Consider the following 27,689-nt stretch of genomic DNA (forward strand, 5'->3'; position numbering starts at 1 on the left):
AGACCTCCGTTGTCGTATGGGAATTTTTAGGACTCCCCTTGATAGGTCAGGGATGCACTGTACAAGCAGCTATTCGAGTAGCAGAGTACTTGTGGAGTGCACATCAGGGTTTTTTAGGCTAGGCACAGTTTGAGGTGATCCGATGAACACTCACCAGTCGATATGTAGCAAGAGAAGTCAAAAGGCGTTCAGAATAAAGACACTGCGAAGTATTCATAATAAAGTTGCCGAATTTACCGCTCTCCAGGACATTTCTCCCTTCCAAGTATTCTTGGGACAGAGAGCTGGCTGAGTCGGAAAGGGAGATTAGAGGCCATACGAGGGGCAGCGTCCACTGCAGTTGGCAAAAGTATTGTTTCTAGTGAGGTCCAAGTTGAGTGTGGCAGTGTAGTTATCTGGTCGCAAGTAACAGGTGTAGGTGAAATCAGTTTAATTGTTGGATGTTTTTATCGGCCACCCGATTCTGCTGCGACATTCAAAGTCTACGGTCAATAGCACGTAAATACTCAGTTCGTGCAATATTAGCTGGAGGCGACTTTAACCTACGGAGTATAGACTGAGATTTCTTTGGATTCATTGAGGGGGGTACAGACAAACAGCCGTGCGAAATACGTTTGAACATGTTCCCTGAAAACTGTCTTGAGCTGCTAGCTCGGCTCCCCACACGCAATGGAAACATCGTAGACCTTGTACCTACAAATAGGTGAGGCTCATCGGGAGTATCAGTATAGAGACGGAGATTAGCGATCATGGTGTCATTATAGCAACCATGATTATGAAAGTTAATAAATAAATCAAGTAGGTTAGAGGAGTGTTTCTACTATACAGAGCAGATAAGCAATTATTAGCATCTCACTTTGACAGTGATTTGTCATCACTTTGTTCCAGTAAGATGGATGCACAGGAATTATGGGCATAGTTTAAGTAGGTTGTAAATCGTGGCTTTGGAAGCCTAGTAAATGGATGAACGATGGAAAACACCCACCGTGGTTTAATAACCAAAGTGTTGATGATGCTGAGCAAACAGAGGCTGTTGCACTCTCGGGTCAAAACGGAACGCAGGGCGTCTGTGAAAAGATTTATGCGCGAAGCGTACAACAACTACCACAGTCACACATTAGCAAAAGATCTGGCAGAGATCCCGGGGAAATTCTGGTCTCATGTAAAATCGCTAAGCGGGTCTGAGGCTCAATTCAGTCACTTATTCACCAGTCTGGTGTGCAAGTTACAGGTAGCAAAATGACAGGCAAATTTTAAACTTCACGTTCAAGAAATCGTTCATACAGGAGAATCGTCATTTGATCATCGGATAGACTCCCATTTGAAAGAAATAGTAATAAGCATCCCTGGCTTAGAGGAACAAAATGGTTCAAATGGCTCTAAGCACTATGGGACTTAACATCTGAGGTCATCAGTCCCCTAGACTTAGAACTATTTAAACCCAACAAACCTTAGGACATCACACACATCCATACCCGAGGCAGGATTCGAACCTGCGACCGTAGCAACAGCGCGATTCCGGACTGAAGCGCCTACAACCGCTCGGCCACAGATTTGAAAGCAAATAGATCAGCAGCTCCGGATGGAATCCCAGTTATATTTTACAAAGAGTGCTGTACGGCATTGGCCCCTTACCTAACTTGCATTTGTCACGAATCTCTTGCCCAGCATAAAGTCCCAGGCGACTGGAAAAAAGTGCAGGTGACTCCAGTATATAAGAAGGGTATAAGAACGGAGCCGCAAAATTACAGACCAATATCCCTAACTTCTGTTTGCTGCAGAATCCTTGAACATATTCTGTTCGAATATAAAAAACTTTCTCGAGAGTGACATTATGAGGAGCTTATGTTCACGAAACAGCATGGTTTTAGAAGGCATCGCTCGTGCGAAACTCAGCTCGCCTTTTCTCAAATGATTTGCTGTGAACTGTGGATGACGGGCAACAAGAAGATTCCATATTTCTAGATTTCTGGAAAGCATTTGACGCTGTGCCCCATTGCAGGCTGTTGACGAAGTTACGAGCATATGGAATAAGTTGACAAATATGTGAGTGGCTCGAAGATTTCTTAAGGAACAGAACGCAGTACGTTGTCCTCGACGGCGAGTGTTCGTCGTAGACAAGAGTATCGTCAAGATTGCCCCAGGGAAGTGTGATAGAACCGCTATTGTTCTCTATACACATAAATGGTTTCGCGGTTAGAGTGGACAGCAATCTGCGGCCGTCTGCTGATGATGCTGTGGTGTACGGTAGGATGTCGACGCTGAGTGGCTGTGGGAAGATACAAGACGGCCTAGACAAAATTTCCAGTTGATGTGATGAATGTCAGCTAGCTCTCAATGTGGAAAAGTGTGAGTCAGCGCGGATGAGTAGGAAGAACAAGCCTCCAAAAAAGCGTAACACAACACACACACAAATGTCATACTAACTAACGTAAATCCACCCGATGATGGAGGTTTAAACCTTTGAAACGCGTCGTGGAAATAAATAAAACGGTGAGTGGTAACAGTAAACTTGTTCTTTCATTTAATGTCAATAACAGTCACGGTAAAGCCTAACGTAAAATGTTGGTATTCTAACATTATGAAGTACCTCGAACAAAACGATTTATTGACACATAGTCAGCAAGGATTCAGGAAATATCGTTCTTGCGAAACACAACTAGCTCTTTATACTCATGAAGTAATGAGTGCTATCGACAGGGGAAGTCATATTGATTCCATATTTTTAGATTTCCAGAAGGCGTTCGACACCGTTCCTCACAAGCGTCTCCTAACCAAACTGCGTGCCTACGAGTATCGCCTCAGTTGTGCGACTGGATTCGTGATTTCCTGTCAGAAAGGTCACAGGTCGTAGTAATAGACGGAAAGTGATCGAGTAAAACAGAAGTAATATCCGGATTCCCCAAGGAAGTGTTAAAGGCCTTCTATTGTTCCTGATCTATATTAACGACATAGGACACAATCTGAGTAGCCGTCTTAGATTGTTTGCAGATGATGCTGTCATTTACCGTCTTGTAAAGTCATCAGATGATCAAAACGACTTGCAAAATGATTTAGATAAGATATCTGTTTGGTGAGAAAAGTGGCAATTGACCCTGAATAAAGAAAAGTGTGAAGTTATTCACATGAGTACTAAAAGAAATCAGCTAAATTTTGATTACGCAATAAGTCACACAAATCTGAAGGCTGTAAATTCAGCTAAATACTTATGGATTACAATTACAAATAACCTGAATTGGAACGATCACATAGATAATATTGTGGGTAGAGCAGACCAAAGACTGCGATTCATTGGCAGAACACTTATAAGGTGCAACAAGCCTACTAAAGGGAGGGCTTACACCACGCTTGTCCGCCCTATTCTGGGGTATTGCTGTGCAGTGTGGGATCCACATCAGGTGGGACTGACGGATGACATCGAAAAAGTACAAAGAAGGCCAGCTCGTTTTGTATTATCGCGAAATAGGGGAGATAGTGTCACAGACATGATACGTGGAGTGGCAATCATCAATACAAAGGCGTTTTTCGTTGCGAGGCGATCTTTCATGAAATTTAGATTTTTCTCCTCTGATTGAGAAATCATCCTGTTCCCACCCACCTACATAGCGAGAAATGATCATCACGATAAAATGAGAGAAATCAGGGCTCGCACAGAAAAATTTAAGTGCTCGTTTTCCCCGCGTGCCGTTCGAGAGTGGAACGGTAGAGAGATAGCTTGAAGGTGGTTCATTGAAACCTCTGCCAGGCACTTTATTGTGAATTGCACAGTAAACACGTAGATGTACATGCAGATGGGCGTAATGTTGCAAACCGTTATGAAATGAACGAGCCTGTGATAATTGTGACAGCGAAACCGAATGCTCGACTTTGGTTTCCTGGCAGAATTTTTAAAATGATTCAAATGGCTCTGAGCACTATGGGACTTAACTTCTGAGGTCATCAATCCCCTAGAACTTATAACTACTAAAATCTAACTAACCTAAGGACATCACACACATCCATGACCGAGGCAGGATTCGAACCTGCGACCGTAGTGGTCGCGCGGTTCCAGACTGTAGCGCCTAGAACCGCTTGGCCACTACGGCCGGCGGCAGAATTTTAAGAAAGAGCGGTTCCCCGGTAAAGGAGACCGCATATAGGACGCTTGTGCGACCTATTCTTGAGTACTGCTCTTGTGTTTGGGATCCGTACCAGATCGGATTGTCCGCAGCTCGTGGTCGTGCGGTAGCGTTCTCGCTTCCCACGCCCGGGTTCCCGGGTTCGATTCCCGGCGGGATCAGGGATTTTCTCTGCCTCGTGATGACTGGGTGGTGTGTGATGTCCTTAGGTTAGTTAGGTTTAAGTAGTTCTACGTTCTAGGGGACTGATGACCATAGATGTTAAGTCCCATAGTGCTCAGAGCCATTTGAACCAGATCGGATTGAAGGAAGACATCGAAGCAATTCAGAGGCGGGCTGCTAGATTTGTTACTGGTTGGCCTGAACAACACTTAAGTGTTACGGAGATGCTTCGGGAACTCAAATGCAAATCGATGGAGGGAAGGCGACGTTCTTTTCGAGAAACACTATTCAGAAAACTTAGAGGAGCGGCATTTGAAACTGACTGACGAACGATTCTACTGTCGCCAACATACGAAGATAGGATGCGAGAAATTATGTCTCTTACGGAGGCATAAAGACACTCGTTTCTCCCTCCCCGTATTTGCGAGTGGAGCAGGAAAGGAAACGTCTAGTTGTGGTACAGAGTGCCGACCGCCGCGCACTGTACGGTGACTTGCGGAGTAGACTTAGCCGTAGATCTAGAAATACATATCAGATATTAAATATAGCGCACTGTCGATGAAATAAGGAATACAAATATATTTGGCATAATTTTAATGTAAATGCTGTACAATACATTTCAATTTCAGTTTTATTATGCCAAATGTGTTTTTATGATTAATGTACAGAGTCAACGTATTTTAACATTCTGTCACTGGAGATTAATGTATAGAATTCAGAACTGACAATTACCATATTAAAATGGATGTCAAGAGTGGCCCTAACTGATGCCAAATTTAAGTGTTTAGCGTTTAAGTCCAGTAATAAATCATTAGTGAGAACACACTCTCCACATTAGCATTCTGGTCGGGATGAGAGAAGTGGGCTGTTTCCAGCAGTTCGGAGCGTTGCTCTTCCGACACACAGCTTTTGAAGAACAGTACCCACTTTTTGATAGCTAACAAACCACTGAACTCTACATTTGACTTATTTTCTTTCATGGAAGACTTTAATTGCATGACCTGATCAAACAAAATGCTCTCATTTAATTCACAATTGCTTTGCTTACTCTGCCGTTTGAAATAATTAACTACCTTACCCATGCAGTTGTCATCTGCAGAAGTAACCAGCCAAAACGTTGCATTTGTGACACTCACTCCATTCCTTCAGATAGTCAATAGCTGTTACATAACATTATGTGCATTCATCTTGGAACTTCAGATATCGTGCTTTTGGAACATCAACTAGCAAATCCTTCAATTTTTGTACAAATAAAACCTGCATTCTGTCTTTCTGTTACATTGTCAATTACTTCAGCGTAACGCCGTCCTAAACTCATTCTATTAAGATTCTGTATTTCAGTTCTGCAAGCGGACTTCAGAAACAGATTCATCTGTGCTATGAGAAACAAACCTTATTTGAGAAAGAAGTCTTCAGGAGAACGGAACATTCGTCCAGTGACATGATATAAGATTTTAATAGCTAAAAATACATGGAAAAATCTTTCAATTGCCGTAAATGAACTTAACCATCTTTGGACGTCCTGATGTGTAACGTTAAGAAATTCACAACACGAGTGAGGCAACTCTTACACTATGTTTAGAAAACTGAGTGTCCACATTCACAATTAAATGATAATTAAATCGAAACCCTTAATTGTCGACAGGTGTTGTTGATCTACATCAATGGGGACAGCTGAAAATGTGTGCCCCGACCGGGATTCGATCCGGGATCTCCTCCTTACATGACAGACAGTCTATTTAATTTATTTATTTATATATTTATTTTTCTCAGTTTGGATTCCGTAGAAATGTTGGAACACGAGAGGCAATACTAACCTTACGACTTATCTTAGAAGAAAGATTAAGGAAAGGCAAACCTACGTTTCTAGCATTTGTAGACTTAGAGAAAGCTTTTGACAACGTTAACTGGTATACTCTCTTTCAAATTCTGAAGGTGGCAGGGGTAAAATACAGGGAGCGAAAGGCTATTTACAATTTGTACAGAAACCAGATGGCAGTTATAAGAGTCGAGGGGCATGAAAGGGAAGCAGTGGTTGGGAAAGGAGTGAGACAGGGTTGTTGCCTCTCCCCGATGTTATTCAATCTGTATATTGAGCAAGCAGTAAAGGAAACAAAAGAAAAATTCGGAGTAGGTATTAAAATTCATGGAGAAGAAGTAAAAACTTTGAGGTTCGCGGATGACATTGTAATTCTGTCAGAGACAGCAAAGGACTTGGAAGAGCAGTTGAACGGAATGGACAGTGTCTTGAAAGGAGGATATAAGATGAACATCAACAAAAGCAAAACGAGGATAATGGAATGTAGTCAAATTAAATCGGGTGATGCTGAGGGAATTAGATTAGGAAATGAGACACTTAAAGTAGTAAAGGAGTTTTGCTATTTAGGGAGTAAAATAACTGATGATGGTCGAAGTAGAGAGGATATAAAATGTAGACTGGCAATGGCAAGGAAATCGTTTCTGAAGAAGAGAAATTTGTTAACATCGAATATAGATTTAAGTGTCAGGAAGTCGTTTCTGAAAGTATGTGTATGGAGTGTAGCCATGTATGGAAGTGAAACATGGACAATAAATAGTTTGGACAAGAAGAGAATAGAAGCTTTCGAAATGTGGTGCTACAGAAGAATGCTGAAGATAAGGTGGGTAGATCACGTAACTAATGAGGAGGTATTGAATAGGATTGGGGAGAAGAGAAGTTTGTGGCACAACTTGACCAGAAGAAGGGATCGGTTGGTAGGACATGTTTTGAGGCATCAAGGGATCACAAATTTAGCATTGGAGGGCAGCGTGGAGAGTAAAAATCGTAGAGGAAGGATGTAGGCTGCTGTACATACTGGGAGATGAAGAAGCTTGCACAGGATAGAGTAGCATGGAGAGCTGCATCAAACCAGTCTCAGGACTGAAGACCATAACAACAACAACATTTATGTTTCGTTGGGTTTGGTCGTTGCCGTCGACACATGATATCCGTTAAAGTTCGTTTGTTGATCCTTCCACTCAGTTTTTTATTACAGAGAGCACGCAGCTTTCTGACCGAACACGCTGAGGTACCGTGCCGGCATCCAGCTGAGCCACCGAGGGCACAGAGGGTAGTGCAGTGCGACTGCAGGGACTTATCCCTCGCACGCTTCTCGTGAGACCCATATTCCCAACTGCCCACAACCTACATTCGTAGTGTTCCTAATAGTTTAAGTTTGAACATCTACAGGACAGAGCAATGTAAAATATCGGCTGGGCACCAAACCCATACAACTTGTCTGTTTAATTTAGACTTCAGTTTAGTAAAAACATTGTTTTGGCCTGTTCTAGCCAAAATTAGTATTTGTATCATCGGCCCCGTATGTACTTATTTTCTCATTGATTTTGTCGTGTTCATTATGAATAAATTCATAAATTGTGTCAGAACATTCTTATACTCAATCACTAAATACCTTCAAATTTGTCGCTAACTAAATCATATTTGGAAAGGTTTTCTTTCAGTCCTGCTCGTATTAAAGGAGAACTTAAAGTTGTTAACCACGGCTTCAGATTTTTTCTTTGAAATCGAAAATATTTTTCCAATTCTCGAATCAGACTTACTGAATACAAAGCAAACGTGATCTCTGCAGCAGCTACTTTCCTTTCCTCTGATATTATTACTGAAATTTACTGGACGGTCCAGAAGTCTCGGCATTCCCGCGCTTCATTGCACCTATGTGATCTTTAGTGCCACGTTTCCCTTAATGTGCTACCGGAAAATAGCAAACGTAACGAGAAACATTTTTAAAATTACGAAGTGTGATTTCGAGGGATCAAACAATACTAATTATTTAACCAATTGCTTGTTCTATATCTTTAATAAAAAATAAAATTCGACCTCATTTCATTGAAGGAAATTCTCTCGTGTATTCATCATTAATTTTTTTTCTGTTTTGTTGCCACAGCAACCCGCGGTAACACCGTTCATTTATTAGATAGACTGGATTTATGAATTCCTACATCTTCTTTTTAAAACGTAGAATACTGGAGTCTTTCCAGTGTTCCAGTTGAAAAAGAAGCGATAACACCGGAAGTACGTGGAAAGAGACGATAGTAGGCTTGTTTACTTATTTCATCGACAAGAGAAAATGTAGTCGATAATTTTTGAGTTTCGACCACTAAAGTTAATCGAAATTTGATGAGGGCGACTGGGCGTTGAAATTATGTTTCCTAGATATCTACGTAAATGGATTACTTTTTAAAAATCCGGGGCTTTTACTCTGCCGGACGGGAAGTTATTTACAGCACTCAAATCCGGGACAATTCCGGTTTCCTGGGACGTGTGCCACCCTAACCACAAATGTTAACAGTAACAGTAAACCAGAACAAGCCGGAAGCTCTCATGTGCCATTCCACACAGTGGAGGAAGCGCTGCCACAGTCGTGGTTGGCGTACGAACAACTTACAAAGAGGATTTTCAGTCATCATTGGTGGGAATTTGTTTAGAGAAAATGCCTGTTTCTCCTTGCAGATTTCACGATTCCGTTTCTACCCCTGGACGACAGCAAGTTACTGGCATTGGTAACACAGGTAAAACAGCATATTGCATACCTGCAACTCCTCCTCAGATTCATGCCATGCACTGAATGTTCATACATAAAACTTTAAAGGATTGTGGGCATGTCATGCTTCATGATGACACTATCCCCGCAACCTACAACCGCCTTATCTCGCACCACATAGATTTCTTCACTGCGGTGGACAAGCATTCAAAATATTACAGAGTGGTAAGTCCTCCATAGTTTCTGCCAAAGGTTGAAACTAGCACGGATGCTTCAGGATCCAAATGAAGGACATGCCGCTCCGCAGGAGGACCTCCCGTCGACAAGAACACACTACTCGGTGGATTTCAACTCAGTCCTCCCCTCATGGAGACACTGCACGCCTCGTCAACGTTTCTCCGTCTCCGGGAGGATGCTGAGGTCGTCCTTCCTCCTTCCCCCCCCCCTCCTCCCCCCCCCCCACTACTCTCTCCTTCCAGCTAGGTTTGTGGTGCCCATCATACCTGCCTACCTGGCTGAGTACCTAAGGGAATAAGGGTACCATCGTTGGACAAGACAGAAATGGTCTAGCCGCTCGTTGCTTGACCTACACATGCATGGTCGGTGGCAGTATTCCAGCAGTTCCACATTACGCATCAGCGGTGCTCCTCACTGAACGGAAGGAGTCTGCAGTGACAACAACCTACAAAAAATCTTCTGTGCATTTTAGATAATAGAGAAAGGATTAGAGTGTGCGTTTTTATCCTTGTTGTCAATTTCTTTGTCTAGTCAGTCTCTTCTTTGTATATGGTTGACATTAACATGTTTCTCTTGGATGTATCGTATTTATGCCTATTCGTTGCCTCTTTGCTACATACGTCCACTCAGTTCCACAATGCCGTAATTGCCATAGAATTTTCCATTTCAGTAAACAGTTTTGGCAAATACGATTGCGAATATAAGACTTCACAATTCTCACTTAGCGGAGAGCCCAAAGATGATCCTATGGCACGACCTTGGGACAAGGCCAATGGAGGCTATTACATCACCAATAAACGTCTGAAGCTAGGTGGCGTTGCCAGACGGCAACTGCATGGTTTGAAACGTCCATTGTTTGCTATGCTTGTAGTAATTGGAAGTCTGTTTCGTTAGTGTTGCGTACCTGAACACATTAAAATACCGCAAAGCCACTGTATGCCAAATTGCAGAGGCAAATACGATAATGGTACTAAAGTGAGAGTATTTTATTTCCTGTCTGAGGAGAATCTGAGACTTCAACTGATATCGGCCGTTCACATTATGCAGTGAACTGTCTGTGGTAAGTATCAGTGTGTTTTGGTTGATTAGTAGATCATAGTTACTTAAAATGTAGTCCAACTGAACTAAATATAGTAAACACAAGAATACATTTATAATCTAGTACTTGTTTAGATTTCACTACACTTTTAAGAAAATTTACTATCTGTATAATGGTTCAAAAATGGTTCAAATGGCTCTCAGCACTGTGGGACTTAACATCTCAGGTCATCAGTCGCCTAGAACTTAGAACTACTTAAACCTAACTAACCTAAGGACATCACACACATCCATGCCCGAGGCAGGATTCGAAGCTGCGACCGTAGCGGTCACCCGGTTCCAGACTGAAGCGCCTAGAACCGCACGGCCACACCGGCCGGCTGTATAATGGTAGTGAGGCTACTGTTGACAACATTTTGTCTTTAATTGAACAAATGTAGGGAAACATATTAGAAAAGTTGCCAGGAAACGAAACTAAAAATCAATTTTTTGAAGAGACAGGTTTCATTTGTTAAGTGCAAAAATTTAATTCGTTGTAGATATGGTACTGATCATATGAAAATGTGGTAGTTAGTAAATTCTATCAGCCCACGTCATTACAAATTTGAGAGAAGCACAGGTAGTTTTTCTATGCCAGATCCTAACAGCCTGTCAAGGCTTTGTACGGGACTCTTAACAAAACCCAACACTGAGCAGCAGACGGATCAGTTTATGAGTTACATCGTAAATAAAGTAAGGACTTTAGCTTCAGCTGATAAAACGGTGCTCCTTTTGTTAGATGAAATTCATTTGACAGGTGTCCGCCCCCGTTAGCTGAGTGGTCTGCGCGGCAGAATGTCGATCCTAAGGGCCCGGGTTCGATTCCCGGCTGGGTCGGAGATTTTCTCCGCTCCGGGACTGGATGTTGTGTTTTTCCTCATCATCATCATTTCATCTCCATCGACGCGTAAGTGGCGTCAAATCGAAAGACTTGCACCCGGCGAACGGTCTACCCGACGGGAGACCCTAGTCACACGACATTGTGTTATAGTACAAAGGTGGAAACATTGTAGGACGTGCCTTTAACACAAAATTTTCGTCTCCAACCATTGCCTATATTTTTATAACTCAGAGCATGGACTCGCCTTACAAAGACATGGTATTTATTCTGCCAACAAATCCTATTCAGGCTGATGTCCTGTTCTCATAAATTAAAATCGTAATCCTTAAATTAGAAGCAGTTGGACTTATGGTGGTTGGAACTGTAGCAGAGGATAGTAATATCTAAATTTTCTACTACTCCAGATGTGAAAATCAAGTATATTTATCAATCCTGTACAGGCTTCTACAAAAAGTCGGTGTACCGTTTTGTGGGTACTGTTTATCTTTTGAAGTGTATCGACAACAGCTGGTTCAATTAGAAGGGTATTTTCCTGACAGTGGCCGTCTGAAGGGAGGCTTCGCATCTGTCACAGCAATAACAGAGGTAAACATGATAGAAAAAGAGGACCTATTCATTAACATTAAAGTCCCTGTTTCCTAATTCAGTCGAACGCCGAGATGTCAAGCTAGTACTGTGTCTTTTTTAGTGATAAGACAGTTGTCGCTTTGGACAAATTTCTTTCAAAAAAGGGAACTGGAAGCGGGTGAAGTACCACCACAATCATGAAAATAATAAATCTTTGGTGGGATATTATAAACGTGAAAACATTACTTAAGAGTCAGAGGTTAAGAAATATTTTCCAAGAACCTGTAACGAATAATCCTCATCACATACACATTTTCTCACAGCACTTGTTATCATCATCAAGTTTGTGGGACGATTTGGGTAATGTAAGAAAACTTACTAGAGAAACACATTTTGCTTTGAAATGCACAACTGCTGCTTTAATTGACTTTAGTGGCAACCGGCTGTCTAATAAAAACAGACTTGATTTGCTGTTTGGAAAAACACAGACAGAGAGTGCGGAAGACAGGTTCAGCAAAGACCACAAGCTAAGGCTGAGGGGACGGAGGAGGGCACAGAGGATATTTTCCCCTGTACTGCAGTAAAAAGTAGTTTATGTTGTTAATAACATCACTGATATTTCTGCTGCTCCTACTGAAATTCAGGAGTTAAGAGATGCGGCAATACCAGAATACTTAAATGTAAAAGTAGATCAAAAATTATGCTGATGGAATAGATGAGAATACCTGGCCATTATTTAGTTACGCAACAGGCACACCAAGCTATTTAAAAAAACCAATGCGAATATTGTAACGTATTTCTCATTACAAATGAAACGAAGCAGGGCGACGATATGATGATGGTAAAGGATGGAGGAGGGTTGATGTATTCTGTAGATGATGTTGGTGCTTGTGTAACAGTTGTCTATTTAACACTGCATAAAACTCTGAAGGAGCACAAAATGTTATTTTTATAACATGGTAATCAAAGAAGGGTACTTGTGTAGGTAGTGTGCCACAACATTCACAGCTATATTTTTTTTAGATTCACTGTAAAAATAGCCACGTCCTTTATGCAGGTTGGAGATGACTTTTTTTCTGACCAAATATTTTGTTGAACAATTTTACCAAGAGAGGAAGAAACGAAACTACCATAAAAATAACTGTATAAAGGATTGAGCAAATGCTAAATTGTACTGTAGATTTCCACTGTATGGCCCACGCAACACGATGTGAATTATTTATTTTCGGGTTTTATTTCTTGCACAATATCTCATTCTCCCCCCCCCCCCCCCCCCTCTCTCTCTCTCTCTCTCTCTCTCTCTCTCTCTCTCTCTCTCTGTGTGTGTGTGTGTGTGTGTTTCGAGACAGAAACAGTAGTTGTTTTTAGTCGGAAGATTCTGTAACGTTAACACTAATTTTTGTACTATTTCCTTAATTACGAAACTGCAGAGAAATGCTGAATGAGTTTTGGTCATTGAAAATAGAACTTGTAACAACAACATATTTCAGATGTCTTTGATTCATTGTCGCTCTTTCCATCTACAATTAAAATGACTCAAGGGCACTTACACAGTCAAAGTATTGTGATGTAAGAGTTAGTGAATTTTAAATTAGCATATGCAATAAGGATGAATGAAGGAAGTTACGAAAATGTCTCTTTGCCTTTGGGGCTATAGTTTACGAAATGTGAACAATTTACCTCTCCAATAAGACGGTTTGATATGTACAGATTCGCATATCAAAACATACAGTGCGTAGTTTGCCATAATGTTTTCATGTACGTGACTGTTGAACACGCGGCGCAGAGCCTACCAAACCTCTCGGGGCCCGTGGGAAACAGGGGTCCAGCAACGAAGTTGTGGCGTGGCGCTAGCTGCCTTGTCTGACGCACATCGCGATTGCTTGGCTATGTCAAAGACCCAGGGAGTCCGCTATGTCAGTGAAAAAGTACCCATAAAATCATTTGTTTTCGAGATCTCGAGTGTATTTAAATGCGCTACTACGAATTCTGAAATTGTAAATCGTTTCCGGAGACTGTCGCTGCGACTCTTAAAACCTGTAGTGTCACGTGTTGTGACGTATGCCACAGGGCCCGTTTATTTCGATTCCAGCTCCTAGATCTTACAAAACTAAAACATTCATTCGCAGTCCTTACTAGCCCCGATATTCCGATTCTTTCTTCTTTTCGCTGACGTCATTATCTTCAGAACGTCGCGTCGGCACATTAGTCTGGATTTGGTAATGTTTGCGGCAGAGAGTAGCCGGATGCGTTTCCTGTCGCCACCCCTTCCGCAACCCTCTACACATGGGACGGTATTTATGCCATCTGTCCGTGTCTAGTATTACCCCATGCGAAAGTGTGTGAACTTTTTCGAAATGTTTACGAATAGTGCAACTGAGGTGGGACGTGGATACCAGCCTGGTATTCACCTAGTTGTATGAGGAAAACCACCTAAGAGGCACATCTAGGCTGGCCGCCACACTAGCCCGAACCGGCGTGCTAACGTGTGCGGCTACTCGGGGAGGTCACTTTTATTCTGTTACGTTATGTGAAATTCAGGACTCGAAGAGTTGTATACAGAACAATTCATATCCTCTCACTGCGTTAATCACACCTCACCAGAATCGAGAAGATGCTATTAACAGCTATTGCCCTTTCATAATGCTGACTTTTTTCCCTAAAAATCAAATAGGTGTGCAAACGATATTTGTTATGCGGAACACTGGTGAAGAGTTATGCACATCTGACAGAAGCCATTAAAATTCTTCAGTGGAATGTACGATCAGCAATCTGGACCTAAGGAAGTCTACACAGAGAACTTAGCAGCAATCAGCCATCAGCAGCTCGTATTTCTAAAACATGTTTTAAGCCGTCTAACCAAACCCAACTGAAAAGATATGCAACGATTAGAAACAACAGCGCCGATGGAAAAGCGGGCGTACCATTTTAATTAAACATAAAACTCAGTTTAAAAAATGTGACGTATTCTTAGGATACACTGCAAAGCAGTGGCTGCTGCAATTTATTCTCTTGAAGGTACAGTTACCACCGTCACCATTCACAAATCTCCTAAGAGTAATCTTGCACTGAATCAAATTATTGCCCGACTTCAAGCGGTATTTCTTATTTGTGTATGTCTCAACGTTCACCACTCAGTATGGGGCTGTTAAATAAATGATGCAGAAGCAGAGATTTGATTGAAATTTTAGAAAATCTCGGTTTAGTAACTGTAAATGAGGGTCTCCTACCCTGATATCTAACCCATGCAGAAGACCATCAGCCTCGGCTCTGACAGTATGCTCTGCTGACTTCCACCGTATAAAGCAGTGGGCAATCAAATGTAGCTCTCTTTGATCAGATCGCTACTCTCTGGAAATCACCTACAAATCCACTTAAAATTAGCTATCCAAATAGCAGGTGGAAAATCAAGGAAGCTGACAGGCCAAAGTATGAGGCTGGTTTGATAAGCCTGGTAAAAAAGCAAGAAAAAAATTTTGTTTCGTAAGCAACTCACTTCTCGACATAGTCTCTTTTGAGGGATAGACCCTTGCTATCGTCCAGTTTTTCCATCCCATCGGAAAAATAGGTTTTGTCAACTTCTGCAAAATACTCATTGACTGCAAGGATCACTTCCTCATTCGATGAAAATTTCTCCACGTTAAGGAACAGGAAGAAGTCATTTGGGGCTAAGTCCGATGAACAGGGTGGGTGACAAACCAATTCGAATCCCAATTCATTCATTTTACCTATTGTTATCACCGATGTGTGGGATGGTGCATTATCCTGGTGTAAGAGCAAGTTTTTGCGTGGCAACCTTTGTCTTTTTTTCGCGAAACGCAAGTTTCAAACGAAGCAACAATGAAGCATAAAAGAATTAGTTATAGATTGCCTTTTTACAAGTCATACTTATTCCTTGGGAATCCCAAGGAATCACCTTACCAGCTGAAGAAATGGTCTTTGCCTTCATCAGTGCACTTTTGCCAGCCTTTATCCATAGTTTTTCTGCCTTTTTGACTCTGGTATGTAACAATGAAAACAGGTCTCATCACCAGTCACAAATCGATGCAAAAAGTCTCTCGGATTGCGATTAAACATCGTCAGGCATCATGCTGAAATTTTGTGTAGGATGCTCTTTAGGTCGACTGTGAGCAATCGTGTCACCCATTTCGCACACTGCTTCTTCACAGCCAATTCTTCGTGCAGGATATTAAGCACTTGCTAAACTGAGATGCCTGCAGTCTCAGTAGTCTCATAATTTTTTATTCGGCGGTCTTTCATTACCATATAATAGATTTTCACAATGGTTTCCTCTGCGGTGAGCTCAGTTGGGGCATGCTTCGCCTTCCGTGCTTGTCCAACCACGTTTTAATTCATTAATCCAAAAGTAAATGGTTTTCAGTGATGGTGCAGAGCTAGCATTAATTTCACCCAGTTGTGTTTTGATTTGTGTGGCAGTTCAACCTTTCAAATGAAAACGTTTATTAACAGCACGAAGCTCCGTTACTCCATTTTCAATCCAAGTCGACACACTGATCGTTTCAGACGGTTGTCAATAATAAACTCTATGCTGTACATTGTTGAAATTCTTTATACGATCCTTGGCATAATCAAACCTACCATCCAAGAAGACGCAACAAAAATGTTCCATTCTTTCAAGAAAATTTGCCAGGCTTATCAAATCACCCTCGTACACTCCTAAGATCCAAAAGAAGGTTAAACCCTTTAACATTTTGTTAGATGCTTAAGATACCTATAAAGAGCCTAGTAGATACGAGAGTATTCTGTTAAAGGGCAGCAAAAACTCTGATACACTAACTTCCAGTAGCAACAAAATGTAGAAAGTTTCATTGGATACAAGAGGATAGCAGTCAGACTTCGAAGGAATTCGAAATAATATTAAGAACAGCTGGAAAATAATTGTGAATCCTTAAACGATAGATGTTAGTATAGCTGAAGTATGGAGGAAATTCACGAAGAACAAGAGCTCAAACAATAATCAGTCACTGAAAGATACATGGATTGACGAATTTGTGAAATTCAGATCACCATGTTCCGCAACGGAAAAGCAAGTGACACTAGAAGCTAGTTCTTCATTTGATGACTGCTATCGATTTTCGTGGTCGCGTCGAGTGATTTGTCATTTTGACGTCACTTCACAGGAGGCCTCTAGTGTCACTAGAAGCTTACTGTGAAGTGACGTGACACCAGCTTCTTCCATACACCACGATCCGCCACGCAACGAGCAAGTCAAGCGCGGCTGCCATCGGGGACTAGAGTGGGTGGAGCTGAGAGAATTTAAGTACACACAGTTTGCAGTGAATCCGATCACTCGCACTAAACCAGATTCTATTGTGGAAGTCAGCTGATAAAGCGAGACAGGAAGTCGACGACTGCATTGTCGGCACAGTTAAGATGGCAAACTTCCGTCGTTAATCACCTGATGTTGCCCAGATTATGCAAGCCGCGAAGAGTGTACTCCTTACTGGGGATCTATAGTGGTGTACATATACATCTACATGGTTACTCTGCAGTTCACACTTAAGTGCCTGGCAGAGGGTTCGCGAACCATTTTCATACTACTTCTCTACCATTCCACTCTCGAATGGCACGTGGGAAAAAGGAACACCTAAATCTTCCCGTTCGAGCTCGGATTTATCTTATTTTTTTATGATGATCATTTCTCCCTACGTACGTGGGTGTCAACAACATATTTTCATATTCGGAAGAGAAAGTTGATGATTGAAATTTCGTATTAGATCCCGCCGCAAAGAAAACCGCCTTTATTTCAGTGACTGCCACCCCAACTGGCGTATCACATCAGTGACACTCTCACCCTTATTGCGCACCCCTATTAAACGAGCTGCCCTTCTTTGCACTTTTTCGATTTCCTCTGTCAATCTTACTTGGTAAGGATCCCACACCGCGCAGCAGTATTCCAGCAGAGGACGGAGAAGTGTAATGTAGGCTGTCTCTTTAGTGGGTTTGTCGCATCTTCTAAGTGTTCTGCAAACAAAGCGATGTCTTTGTTTCGCCTTTCCCACAGTATTATCATTGTGGTCTTTCCAATTTAAGTTGCTCGTAATTGTAATTCCTAGGTATTTAGTCGAATTGACATCCCCTAGATTTGAAACTTCCTGGCAGAAAATCTCATTCTGGAAACATCCCCCAGGCCGTGGCTAAGCAATGTCTCCGCAATATCCTTTTTTTTTCAGGAGTGCTAGTTCTACAAGGTTCGCAGGAGAGCTTCTGTAAAGTTTGGAAAGTAGGAGACGAGGTACTGCCAGAAGTAAAGCTGTGAGGACGGGGCGTGAGTCGTGCTTGTGTAGCTCAGATGACGCCGGCACGGTAACTCAGCGTGTTCGGTCAGATGGTTAGCTACCCTCTGTAATAAAAAAACTGAGTTAATGGATCAACGACGAACTGAAACGGGTGTCTTGCGACGTCCGCCCCGAGCACATACAACGAACGAAAACGAACAAAATGAGATTAAAAAAAAAAAGATGGTAGAGCACTTGCCCGCGAAAGGCAAAGATCCCGAGTTCGAGTCTCTGTCCGGCACACAGTTTTAATCTGCCAGGAAGTTTCATATGTGCACACTCCGCTGCAGAGTAAAAATCTCATCCTAGCCCTTAGATTTGTGCGATTTATCGTATACCCAAAATTTACCGGATTTCTTTTAGTACACATGTGGATGGCCTTGCACTTTTCTTTGTTTAGTGCCAATTGCCACTTTTCGCACCATACAGTTATTGAACCACATGAAACAAGTAAATTTAGTTGCAAACTACGGCGTGCACACTCTTTATTCAACATTTAAACGTCACTACAGATATTCAGACTTAGGTTATGACATGTTCGATATGCCTGCCATCATTGGCGGTGGCGTGGCGCAGACGAATAGCGAAATTCTGCATGACCCGATGAATTTTCGGAACACTGTCGATGGTATCCTGAATGGCTGTTTTCAGCTCAGCAATGGTTTTAGAGCTATTGCTGTACACCTTACCTTTAATACAGCCCCACAAAAAGGGGTCGCATGTGTTCAGATCTGGAGAACATGGCGCCCAATGGAGGCCCATGCCAGTGAGATCTAGGTACCCCAGTGCCAGAATGCGGTTCCCGAAGTGGTGCTCCAGGACAAATGAAAGTGGGCTTCGTCGCTAAACCGAACTATGCAGCGTTTACTAATTCACATCATGCTCCACGGCGGCCAACCATGCAGTTTGAACGTCCTAACCCAAACCGATCAGAGGTTATGACGATTTTATTTCATACGGTTCAACAATTGTGACCCTGTACCAGTGAAGATTGTTAACGGGCGTCCTTCAACGGCTCGCGGAAATGCTCAACGGCTTCATATAGAGCCAGCAGCTCCCGATCATACGCTGACCACGTTTGTTTCCGAGAAAAGAATCGAATGACTGTTGTTGGCCATTTATCCTTTATTGTAACGCTGGACCGATAGTGGTTTTGCTGGCGTCCGCTGTTATCGACAGCTGTACTGGCGTAAACAGGTGCACCAAGGTAACAGCGCTGGGGAGTCAATCTCTGACTGCGTCAGATGCTTGTTACATCTCCGAGGTCCATTGCAGGGGCTGCTTACCACGGGCATTCTTACCAGCTAAGGTACTGGTCAGCGATGCTCGAATCTTCGCTGCGTGCGGAACATGACGCCGATAGACGTCTATCATTTCTAGCAAGGTACATTCAGTAGTGGAGCAAATGCCATCTCGCTTCACAGAATGGCCTGAAAATGTAACCTCCGCGTAGCTGGTACTGGGCATTTCTTATAACAGCTCCGAGTGTCTGAAGAACGCTGCAAATCAATCGCAAGTACTCTTCGTGCTGTTCAAGCTATGAGGGAAAATCAGGATGTTGTCCAAATAGGGACCCTATCGATGAAACGCTGCAAATTTTGGGTGGCGCTTTTAAACCGAAATGTCATGTACAGGAATTCATATAGGGCGAAAGGAGTAATGGCGGCAGTTTCTGAGATCATTGGAACCTGTTATTGAAGCAGCGGCTTGCTTTTAATGCACAAAGTCTTGAATATAAGGAATCGGATATCCGTAAGGCACCGTTCGAGACTTCAGTGAATGGTAAACCCGCACCGCGCATTCTGCAAGTGCCGCTCCTTCTACGCACAACGTGGATGAAGGAAGCCTAAGCATTGTCTGACGGTTGCACGATAGCTGAATTTAACAAATCTTCAATGGCTGCTTTAATATCGTGTAACCTGGTTGGCACCAGACGTCGCTGTTTGTCGAAGACAGGAAGACCTTCTGAGGTAAGATAGGGAGTTGTAGCGAGGTGCTGGTTCTGTGTGCGGTGTTGCCCGTAAAGCAACGTGTTGTAGGAGTACGGTAAGCCCCAGACAGAGCACTGACAACACGGGGGAGAGCGGTGTACACCACTGACGTCACTCTCACTCTCACTGACCTGTACTGGCTCCACAATTACGTCTCCAGGTCCGTGACTGGGGCGAGAAGGGAGACTGAATGGTTCCCTATTCTTTATGATGGGCACTAATAATTCCAACGGATCAGTACATTCGTACATGTTTCGAACCACATTCCTGCATATCTTCTCTTCCCCCTGTGTTTAGCATCCAATCACATCTAGGTCTCAATTAGTCGCTCGTACAAGTAAATAAATTTTTATCCTCCCTGCTTTTATCTAACAATTTTCGTGAAAATCCAGAGTGTCATCCGCTAAATTTGAACTTTCCACCCTTACGACTGCATAAATCTGCTCCATCGTAGCCAGATGTGACTTTAGAGACTGGTAAGCGTCTCACAGTTCTATGGTTAATGAGATGTAGGAATCTGTCGACATAGATACAGAAGATCTGCAGACAATGCCAGGCGGTGAATCTTCGCTACTGCTTTGAAGTTTACCGTTCGTCAAATCGGGGCGCAAGTGGAGGTATTGCAATAGGTTCGCGCACAACAGTGACTCATTGACGCCAGCCAACAGACGTTAGTAGTGCCATATAGTCTAATTGGGGTGTAGACGAGAATTCGAGATGTGTGACTGAGCTGCTGCTTTTGTGGACGGTACTACGGAGTTCGAGACGAAAGGAGAACACCGATTTCTATTTCTGTCAAGAACATATGATCTGTCCTTGTAAAACTCAGTAAAACCGGTTTAGCTCACACGTTTAAGATGTAGACCTGCTTGCATCATGCACGACTGGAGGTCGCGACCGGCGTTTGTATATAAGCAAAGTGTAAAACGTTTGCGAGTGTTTCCTCCGAAACATGAATGGAACCAACACCCGCATGCCCTCTCTCAGCTGTAGTTGCAACGTGAGTCGTGTCGGCCGTGTGGCAGTCTGCTACGCACAGTTGATCGCTAGGATTTCTGAGAGACGGCTGTTGTTTACAGTCTGTGGCAAAATTCTGTTCCTTCGGACGTTTTCGTCTCACTTCGTCTACAAGTCGCTGTGACAGGGTGCACGATGGCATTCGCCATTGTTGTTGGCCCCTTCGTAACATTGGTGTCGATGCGGCAGTGCAAAAATTCGACGCAGTTTGCTGTCTAGCGTGTGGCCCTGTTTAACTCAAGGGAACTTGTACTTGAGAAAGTAATTTACTTGAACTATAGCCCACAAAATGGTGCAAATGGCTCTGAGCACTGTGGAACTTAACTTCTGAGGTCATTCTGGCCTCATTTCTGCAAAGATATCTTTTTTTAGATAATGCTGTATCATCAACACTAATCGGGCACCTATTTGTTATAAATTGGTGATGAAATCTCCACATTTTTCTGCCGAAAGACGTTAAGCAATCTTAATCAGTTTGTAGGCTGCCCAGTTTTGGCCTCAGTTAGAACTACTTAAACCTAACTAACCTATGGACATCACACACATCCATGCCCGAGGCAGGATTCGAACCTGCGACAGTAGCGGTCACGCGGTTCCAGACTGTAGCGCCTAGAACCGCTCGGCCACTACGGCCGGCCATATAGCCCACAATGCATTGTCCACTAATTTTTGTTAATGTTTCCAGAACTGGGGAGGTGTTCTGCCCTCTAGCTTCTCAGAATGAGTCGCCTGTTGTACTTGTTCCTCCGGAGGTTTGGACAGTCGTGGCAGTATCACCATCCTTGTTGATTCAAATTTGTGTGTGATCAGAGGTGATTGAATCACGTCACTGGTAAGAGACGTGTAGTCATCAATATTGCATAACACGGCAGTAAACGTTGACATGACGGCGAGGTCGTGGGTAGTCATAGCTGTGCTGTAGCAAAGCAAGTCAGTGGATATTCAGGATGAAATAGTGGCAATTTAGGTAACGAATCGGAGAGCGCCAGCGTACGAAACCGCACTGTTCATGCACCGTGCTGGAGAAAATTTGGATGCTTTCAGTGTAACATAACGGATCAGCTTCCACATGGGTGAAGAAATGGATTCCTCTGCTTAGTTTCCGGTGTCTAAACACATTGGAAAACATACAGCACATTGTCTTGGTGGTGAAACTTCACGCAAAAATGTAGGTCACGCACTGAACACAATTTTTCAGCGACGATTAATCACTTTCGTTTTCCACGTCGCAAATTGTGTGCTTTGTGTTACGTTGTGTGTTATGTATGTACTGATAAGTTAGTGTGCTTATCCAGGATCACCAATGTGGGAAACTCGTGGTCGTGCGGTAGCGTTCTCGCTTCCCACGCACGGGTTCCCGGGTTCGATTCCCGGCGGGGTCAGGGATTTTCTCTGCCTCGTGATGGCTGGGTGTTGTGTGCTGTCCTTAGGTTAGTTAGGTTTAAGTAGTTCTAAGTTCTAGGGGACTGATGACCATAGATGTTAAGTCCCATAGTGCTCAGAGCCATTTGAACCAATGTGGGAAATTCTCTGCCAACAGGAATGAACAGTAACATTCACGGGAGGTTAAACGAAATTATACCTCTTTATTAGCATAAATACGATACGCCAAGAGACACACTTTATCCTCGATCATAAACAAACAACAGACTAACTAGACAAAGAGCTTGGCAAAAAAGATTAAAACACACACGGTTCTTTTCACTGTGATCTAAAATGCACAATCGACCTTTTGTAGGTCTGTGTCCTTACATACATATTAAGAAACCCGCTGAGATACTATGACGCTATTACACATTGGAAGGACTTTCACTTCACCATTTTCAATTTCTCTTTTTGTGGACCTTCATATGTCTGTTTGTATATATTCTGGCCTCATTTCTGCAAAGATATCTTTTTTAGATAATGCTGTATCATCAACAAGAATAATCGGACACCTACTTATTAGAAATTGGCCATGAAATCTCCACGTTTTTCTGCCGAAAGGCGTTAAGCAATCTTAATGTTTGTAGGCTGCCCAGTTTTGGCTTCAGTTTTATATCTGTTTCCGCCAGTAGCTGAAATGTTAGCAACTAGCTGCTACCTGAGTACCTGGCGTTGCCCGGGTATTTCAATTCTGTTAGTCGGACATCTCCTTCCCTCCTCTCTGGCCATCTCATCTGCCCCCTCCCTCACTGTTCTTCTTCCCCTTCTCTCTTCCAACCCACACTCTCTGTCCATTTCCTCTTGCCCCTCTCTCTGACCATATACTACTCCCCTCTATCTCTGTCCATCTCCTCCTGTTTCGCTCCTATATCCATCTCCTCTTCATCTCACTTCCTGTCCATCTCCCCCTTTCCCCTTCATTTGTCCATCTTCTTCTCCTCTCTCTATGCATTACAATGATATAATTTTGTAGGTAGATTCAGCGTCATATGTGGATTGTGCTAAATGTGTTGCGAACGGAGGTAGTATCAAAGAAGTAATAAATTCAAACATCATGCAGGATGCGACGCTTTTCTACACATCTTATTGTTTATGATTCATATTTCCTGAACGATGTGGCGCACAATAATGTGCTTTTCCCCGTATATTCAGAGCTCTATGTGAACACTGTCTTTAAAATGTGTCGCGAATACAGTAGTAAAGAAGCAATAAAACGTTATGCCTCATGTAACAATCTTTCCGCACGATCAGCGAAAATGTAGTAAACGAACATTTGTTGACTTTCATCATATTGTGAGGATTGCACAAGAGAAAAATTTTCGTAAAGGTTTGAAATTACGTGTAAAATTTAATGCAAGTCACTTCAGTGTCCTCGTTCTCAAATATTGGGTAGTGCGCACAGTAGCTATACATAATACTTAACAGGGTGCACGTTAAGCAACAAATAGTGTGGAAGTACGGATTTCAAAAACATTGAAGGTTTTATAAGCATGGTGTTCATTACTTTGAAATGTATCACTTAGCACATATCAACCAAGAGAACCAATTTCAGAAATATGATAAACTTCAAAAGTCAAAGAGCAAATAAGTTTTTCAAAGAGTAAATTTTTCCCTAATTCGCACAATATTCTTCAAATCGATAAGTATGTTGTACTACACGCTTTCTAAAGCAGCTTGTTCTTCCGCAGGATTCAAGCTGTCCTCTTGCCAAAGTTCATCGAAATCGGTTAACCGCGTTCGTAATAAGATATCTACACATCATGCATGAAGCGGAATTTTTCCTCGAAACTTACGTTAGTGATTATGACGTAATATATACTGAACTGCGTGACGTACAATGAAATAATTGTACAGGTATATTCAGCAGTATATCTGCACCTTGCGAATACAGTTAGCAATGAAGAAGAGATAAATTAAAACGCCATTCCTGATGCGAAAATGAACAGTGAAAATGTAGTAAGAGATAAATATTTTCCTTTCAATATTATATCGCAATTGTTAGCGAGAAAAAGTTTCGTAAAGGTTTGAAATTACGTTTAAGGGTTGACGCAAGTCACAAAGTGCTCTCGTTCTCAAACAGTGGATGAATAAAATATGGATATTCGCGCGTCGGGACCTACACTTCTTTTTCACCCCCAGCCTTACCCTTTGATAGCTGGGTGGTTCTTATCCCCACAGAGATTCTTTCCAACCGGTTAGTGATATGTGTACCAAGGCTGGTTAAAATCGGCCCGGTGGTTTCAGAGGAGACGTGGGACATACATACATCCCGCACATACATACATACATTTTTATACTACGAATGGATATATATTTTTTCATGATCCTATTTTGATAAAATATTGCCTATACGGTGCCTCTAGCTACACTGAAGTTCCCAGCGAAAACCCCCTAAAATCTGCCTAGTAATGTTGGAGATTAGCGCCCTCAGACAAAAAAGAAAGTTTTAGTAAAACTTTATATATTTCTTCTGTGATCCGATTTTGGTGAACTAAAGCCTATACCGTGCGCCAAACTACGCTCAAGTTACCTGCGAAAACCCCACGAAAAGAAGTCTAAGTTTGGAGATCTGCATGTTCAGAGACAAACAGAAAGATCTGGCAGTTTTACAGATTTATTATTAATATGTCGTAAGTTGTTGTTACTTTGTTTAAACAGCATTCTTCCTAGGGTTATTGGATGTTTCTTCCCCATATAATGGTTTTCTGCCGGCCGGGGTGACCAGTCTGGAACCGCGAGACCGCTACGGTCCCAGGTTCGAATCTTGCCTCGGGGATGGATGTGTGTGATGTCCTTAGGTTAGTTAGGTTTAAGTAGTTCTAAGTTCTAGGGGACTGATGACCTCAGAAAAGTCCCATAGTGCTCAGAGCCATTTGAATCATTTTCTCCCTCTTCATAAGTCAATAAATATGTGCACCCATATCTGTTAATTGATATTTGTTGCAGTGACCCAGATCTGGAGTCACATGCAATCAAGAAACTGAGCAAAGTGTGACGGTGAATGGTCCAGTGCACGCCCAGAGGTGTCAGTGATCCAGCGTTATCTGTAAATATATTTATTTGTCGGGAAAAGTTTATAAGCGTACAGCTTCCTCAGAGCTGTAGGAGGAGGCCTGCAAGTCCAGTGCCACGACTGCAGGTCACGGGGTCCCGGCCTCCATTCCCGACGGGGTCAGGAATTTTCACCTGCCTCTAGATGACTGGGTGTTTGTGCTGCCCTCATCATTTCATCGTCATTCATGAAAGTGGAAGGTTTGGCCTGAGCAAATGTTGGGAATTTGTACGGGCGCTGATAACCGTGCTGTTGAGCGCCCCACAAACCAAACATCATCATCATCATCATCATCATGACTGCAGGTGGTGCTGACGCCGGAAGCGGGTGAGGCAGGCACAGTCCGACGGACACTCTGCAGCGACCGCGAACGGCCACCACCTCAGCGCCATCGAAGGCAATCCGGTCGTGCGCTTACCGTCCAAGATGCCAGTTGTCGCCCAAAGAGGACCTGTCACGGATCGACCAATAGTGCAGCAGATGCTCACGACTCGGCAAGAAGGGTTCATGGACTCGCCTCGCCTGGTCAGTAGAAAGATGGCAGTTTGTAGATCAGCTGCGACTCAGTAGTAGCGGAGGGCTGGTGCTCACCAGTCTTCTCATCCGCGATGACTCAGTTGGCAGCAATGGCAGACCACGACTGTCGTATGCATCCAGTTTGGTTATCTCGGTGTTGATGGCATGAAGTAGGTAGCAGGCTGACCGTCATCCAACGGCTCATTGTGCTGAATTTCATTAGATTGTCTTTCTTTCTGGTTCTTCGACGTGGACAGAATGCCAGGACAACAGAATGTGTCTTGTGCTCCGAAAGCTGCATTATTTATAGTGGGCGAGCCCCCGCCTATGACGTGGTGGCTGTGAGTGCGTAAGCGTATTTGTCCCCATTTATCTAATCTGTCAGAGCTCCTTGCCTAGTGTTACCTCACCGTCCCTTGCTAAGTAGTACAGAAGTGCTCGCATTTGTGTTCGCCCATTTCAGAGGTCTGTTGTATTGTGTGCTATGACAAGTTGACATAATGACTCCCACGTCAATTCTGGCCTAATTGGGCTCACTTGATGGAGCTTCAACTCTTAACCTGAAACATCGGTATCTCAGATCCATCGTTCATTTTAAACGTTGAGTATGGTAGCACTGCAAAAAGCCACGGTCTCTCTTTTTCAGTATCTTCGTTTTAATATTTCCCATTCGTGAAGCAACGTTCAGCAGTTAGCTTGACTTTGTTAGTACAGCGATAAAGTATATTATTTACAAGTGAGCGCGAAATTGGGTGCCTGTCTGACTGCGTGTTTCTCGTTATGTGTAATAATTAGGTACGCGCAACAGAAGGTATGTGTCCAGTTAATTCATATTTTGCTGTCAATTGCTTTCTCGGATTTTCATGATGTGTAGCATTTTATTATAGGGATTAATTTTGGTATTTATTAACTATAGCATGGAGCGACTTTATAAGAGGAATAAGATGACTGCAGTTGATCTTATTTTTGAAGCTTGGCTGTAAAACCAATTACGTGACATAGATGAAGAATAAAATGACAACGAAGACGAAATTTTTGTTTATTCTGATGTTGATTTTGCGGTAGCTAACAGTCACCATAAAACAGTGATATTGGTGAAAAGTTTCGCTATTGGAAGAAGGGCCTGTTGTGATCTGTACAACAGATAATAACACACAGCAAATACAATACTTTTATGGCTATGGGAATTTCGAGTGGTAATGTCCAGAGTCTACTAGAGGAAGAAAGACATTAGGCACAACACTCTGAAAGAAGGAATGCCTGGACTAAAATAAAAAATCGCATTTTGGCGCATATGCCTACTAAATCTCAAATATGAGAGAATTTATTTAATGACGACATGCTATGTGTATACCATGTGATGGACTGGAAGAGAAGAAGACAGTATGAAATATCCTGCGTCAAAGAAAAGCAAAACGGCGTATAAGTGCACCACATATGCTAAGCCAGATTGCCTGGAATGTAGTAGGAAGATGTGCGTCGACTGTGCAACTGTTCTGAGAAATAATATTTCCAGCTCATTTGATTATTACCTTTGTTTACATTTTCTACAATCTATCATTTATACTCATGAGTGTCATGACTGGTGTAACAATAGTAGCAGTCATTTCAAGACTCGTACGAAGTGACTACACGCACTCATGATGTTTCGAGTTCATTTTGATAAAATTAATCAAAAAAGCCTTTGTAAGCTCTATATGGTGTTGTATCTACCTGTAATATGGAATAGTTGACTATTCACTTAATTTTTGACAGTGGATGTGAAGTTACGTGGGAAAAAAAGCATTGTGAGGTCTATGAGACCACGTACTTCTAGTTGCGCCCATTAAAGAGATGCTTTGGGTTAAGGGTTAACAGACATTTCAAG

General features: G+C 42.6%; 1 protein-coding gene across 2 annotated transcripts in view; it reads left to right on the forward strand.

The window, feature by feature from the left end:
- Positions 1–27,689, forward strand: part of LOC126198524 (1-phosphatidylinositol 4,5-bisphosphate phosphodiesterase-like) — a 590,920-nt gene that overhangs the window by 38,400 nt on the left and 524,831 nt on the right. Inside the window, exon 1 of one of the 2 annotated variants that reach the window (XM_049934915.1) lies at positions 25,811–25,831. The exons of the other annotated variant lie outside the window; for it this stretch is intronic. The gene's annotated coding sequence lies outside the window, so the exon portion shown is untranslated. Of the gene's footprint in view, positions 1–25,810; positions 25,832–27,689 lie in introns of those variants that run through there. 2 annotated transcript variants of the gene reach the window in all.

This window comes from Schistocerca nitens, chromosome 8 (genome assembly GCF_023898315.1).
Source record: "Schistocerca nitens isolate TAMUIC-IGC-003100 chromosome 8, iqSchNite1.1, whole genome shotgun sequence".
Taxonomy (NCBI): domain Eukaryota; kingdom Metazoa; phylum Arthropoda; class Insecta; order Orthoptera; family Acrididae; genus Schistocerca; species Schistocerca nitens.